Source organism: Peromyscus eremicus, chromosome 5 (genome assembly GCF_949786415.1).
Source record: "Peromyscus eremicus chromosome 5, PerEre_H2_v1, whole genome shotgun sequence".
NCBI lineage: Eukaryota > Metazoa > Chordata > Mammalia > Rodentia > Cricetidae > Peromyscus > Peromyscus eremicus.
This window is the reverse complement of record NC_081420.1, coordinates 8,966,478-8,971,104: the sequence shown is the minus strand read 5'-3', so window position 1 is coordinate 8,971,104 and position 4,627 is coordinate 8,966,478.

Below are 4,627 nucleotides of genomic sequence, written 5' to 3'. Positions count from 1 at the left end.
GCCCTTAAAGGCACACTGCCTCCCGCCAGCCTACTGAAAGGCTCCTTGGTATTAGTTCTGTGCCCTTGTGTAGTAGACTGTCCCACCCAGGTTGCTGTGGTGCTATCCTTCCCCTGTCATCCTCGAGGAGATTTGGGGGACCCAGGAAGGAGGACTGGAGAACTGGTGTGAGGAAAGAGCCCCAAGCCCTGAACTGAGAGTTTCCTACTGCTCTTCTGTGACCTCAGAATCCACTAGGAGTGGATTTTTTCACATAACTGTGGAGTAAGGATTCTAGAAAGTATCCCTAAGGCTCCTTCCTTGTCATGGAGATAAAAAAGGTTCACTTGTTAATGCAATTGGGTGTCGTATAGGAATGGGGGCTGGGCTTAAACTTAAACCTTTGGCCACTCAACCATCCAAATAATTTCTTCTGTGAGCCAGGCTGTAACTTCAGATCGAGGGTTTATAGCCAGCCATGTTGATACTGCTATAATGTCTCCCACACAATCAGAACCCCCAGGGCCCTCAGTAATGATCTTACCCCAGGAAAAGTCTCCCTGGTGCCTAAATCCAGCCGGGTTCGTTGACACAGCCACCTTCATCTTTCACATAGGCCTCTTAGGTCTTGAGAGAATCTAAGCTTTGGAATCTGATTTATTCTTGAAACAGTCATTCTAGCTACTGAGTAGAGGACTGCAGGAGGCCAATGTGAAAGCTGAATCTTTTTTTTTTTTTTTGGTTTTTCGAGACAGGGTTTCTCTGTGTAGCTTTGCGCTTTTCCTGGAACTCACTTGGTAGCCCAGGCTGGCCTCGAACTCACGGAGATCCACCTGGCTCTGCCTCCCGAGTGCTGGGATTAAAGGCGTGCGCCACCACCGCCCGGCGTGAAAGCTGAATCTTTAAGGCTGTCTGTCTCCAGGGTCATCCCTACAGGGTAGATCTCTACCAACCTCATGTCCAGGATGCTGTGTCTTAAATTCGGGACATATGAGTGGTTAAAGACAGGTGTCCTTTTCCCGTTCAGATTAAAGAGCTAGAGGAGTTTTCACAGAGCTTCTCATAGGCTTTCTGGTCCTTGGGAGAGCCTTTTCTGTGATTTAGAAATGACGGGAAGGAGTGCTATGCCTTAGAAACTGATGTAGATTGGCCAGACCAAGCAGTCTCAGCCCCAGTCCCTGCAGCTTACGGTTCTGGGCACCTGCCCCTAGCCAGCTACGAGAAGCTCTTCTTGGCTCCTAGACTAGGTTCTCAGCTTTCCACTTCCTGACTATAGGCCACCTCAACAGTTTTCCTAGAATTCTATGCAGCCCAGTGTGTCAGAATTAGTCAAGATTACTAGGTAAGGAAGTGAAGGGTAAGGTCACAAATGGGCCGACCAGCCATGAGCCCTCATTTTGTGAGACCTCTTTGTCTAGATGCAGGCAGGAGTCTCTACCAGCCACGTGTCCAGCACCACTGGTGTGGATCCCTGGAAGGAGCCGGCTCTTGCCCTCTGGGGGTGCATGGGAATGCCCAGGGTGCGAGCACTACAAGCCTGGAATGTGAACAGGCTGAGAAATGAACATCTGGTCTATATATTTTGAGGTTTTATTTTCTAGTTTGTTTCATTTATCCAGGCTGGTCTCAAACTTGTCATGTAGAAGACTAGCCTTGAACTGCTGATCCTCCTGCCTCTACCTCCCTAGATCTGGAATGTGCCCCTACATCCAATTTCATCCATTTTATTGTGTATATGAGAAGTTTGTTTTGTTTTTGTTTTTGTTTTTGGAGAGGGGGACAGGGTGTCATGTAGTGCAGACTGTCCTAGAACTTGATCTGTAGACCAGGCTGGCCTCAAACTCAGAGATCCGCCTGTCTCTGCCTCCCTAGTCCTGGGATTAAAGGTGTGTGCCACCACCGCCTGGTGAGAAGTTCGTTGTTGTTTTTTTTTTAATGCTGTCTAGTAATCCTTTATTTGAGCTGAGCCTTTCTACTGTTGAAGGTTGTTTCTCCCTGAGGATCATCCCAAATAAAGCTGCTGTCATTCGGTGTGCGCTCCTTCACTCACAAGGGGGATGATGGGATACACAGTTTTTAGCCACAGTGGTTCTGATGTTCCCCTGTTCAGTATGTAAAGGCCCCAGTGGTCCCATTTCTTGTCTGTGCTAATTGTTATCAGTCTTTAAAGTTGGATTTTCTGATGGCAACCAGAAATGTGGGCTCAGGGCCCAGTCTTCTAGTATAGGGCACTCTACTTTCAACATTAAAAAAAAAAAAAAAAAAAAAGTCTGCGTAGCTCTAGCTGTTCTGGAATTTGTGTAGACCAGACTGGCCTTGAACTGACAGATATCCACCTGCCTCTGCTTCCTGAGTGCTGAGATTTAAAAGCCTGAGTCACCATAGACAGCCTGTTTTCAGCATTCTTTGTAAGACCATATGTGGGATTCAGTAGCCTGGAATGATGTCAGGTATCAGTGCACAGGTCCACACACAGCAGGCAAGCATCAGAGAGGGCTTCCCCATGGTTCTAGTGACCCAGGAAGATCTCACATAGGCATGGGCCCTGGAGAGGTAGTGTAGAGCAATTCAGAGAACTCAAGCTCTGGATTCGGGCAGCCAGGGCTCAGATGCCAGGTCTGCCCCCATAAAGCTCTGTGATCTTGGTTAATTAGACCTCATTCCACCCCCCAATATGAAACAGTACCTACCTCAGAGCCTCTGCCTGTGCCAAGCCTGAACTATAGAGCAAGCCCATACATCGCTTTTTAGCCCTGTCCAGGTCACTGTCCATAAATGCTTTAAGTCTAGAAACATCAAAACCATTATGAAAATGGGCCAGCTTTAGCATGCGGTGACCCATGCTGGCCACTAGGTGGAAGGCACTCATTTTTTTGCTGGGCAGGGTACACCAACCCCAGGACCTTAGTGCTTGATTTAACGCCAAAGAGAATAGGACAGTCTTCTCTTAAGTTTCTGTGTTTGATATTTTACTTAACCCTCAATACAACTGAGAAAAGAGTTCCACAGGAAACTGAGCCATGTCTCAGGCCATCTTACACAACCAAGCAGCCTTGGAAAGACCTGGCCCCATGCTCCCTATTTTCTTTTTAACATTTTTTACTATTTTTATGGTTGCTTGGGTACCTATGGAGGCCAGAGGACAACTTGTAGGACCCCCTCCTCCTCCCGTGAGATTCAGAGATCAAGCTCAGGTTAGTGGCTATCTCTGACCAGCTCCCAATTCTTTCTTTACACAAGCTGCCATCTGCAGCTCCAAGGCTACCTTGCCTTCCACCATCACACTTCTCTTGAAAGGCTGCACAATTAGTCACCTGCCTACGAGTCTCCTGGTGTTGACTGGCTTGGGATCCTTTCTTACTTTAGTTTATGACAGGGTCTCCTGTAACCTGGGCTGACCTCCAACCCTTTATCTACATAAAGGGTAACTTTAAACTCCTGCTGTCACTACCTCCCAAATGCTGGGATAATGGACATGTGCCACCACACTCTTTATATTTTGTTTCGTTTGTTTTTATTTTTTGTTTTATTTGAGACAGTATCACTATGTAGCCCATGTTGACGTCAATCTCAACAGCAGTCCTCCTGCCTCAGCCTCCCAAGTACTGGAATTCCAGTACTGAGCCACCACACAGGTTTCCATATCCTTTTGTTCTTTTATCCAGGGTGCATTTCTGCTTCATTCTTACACCCTATAGTCCAGGGGAGGAGCTCCCACTCTATTCCAGAGAGTGAGCCTGTAACCCAGCCTAGGCGATCAGAACATAAATTTGGAGCTGTTAAACCAACACAAAAGGAACCAGCTAAGAAGTGAGAAGAAATATTTCTGATGAGTCCCCTATCTAGCCATGCTCAAAACTAATAGCCCAGAACGTTCTAATTGTGACTTTTCCTTGAATCTATTTGCTGTATTTACTTCCTATTACTTTCAATGAAGAGTTCTACCTAGGAGATAGGGACACACCTCAGAGATGTAGCACTTACCTGTTTTGTGGGAGATGCTCTGGCTTCACACCATGCACCTGGGGACAGGAGTAAGGGGCAAGGTGGGGGAAGGAGAAGGAAAAGGAGGAAGAGAAGAAGGGTGCTTGGGAGAAGGCAGATGATGGCCTAATACAGCTGCTCTTGTCAGCCTGAAGACCTCTACTGTGCTTAAATATAAAAATAGCATTGGCCGGGCGGTGGTGGCGCACGCCTTTAGTCCCAGCACTCAGGAGGCAGAGCCAGGCGGATCTCTGTGAGTTCGAGGCCAGCCTGGGCTACCAAGTGAGTTCCAGGAAAGGCGCAAAGCTACACAGAGAAACCTTGTCTCGAAAAACCAAAAAAAAAAAAAAAAAAAAAGCATTGGCCCCCAAGGCTAACTTGGCTGCTCTTCTGTGTGCCCAGATGCCTTGTGTTCCCTTTAAGTACTGTCCTTAATACACTGTGTCAGGATGATCTGTTCAATGACGTTTGGGGGTTTTGTTGTTTTGTGTTGTTTTGTTTTTGAGACAGTTTCTCCCTATGTAACCCAGGATGGTCTGGACCTCATGATCCTTTGGCCTCAGGCTCCCAAGTGCTAGGATTATAAGTGTACACCACCACAGTTGGCTCCTAGAAGCTGCTCCCTATGGGCAAAAATTGGGTCTTACCACACTGGATCCCTGGT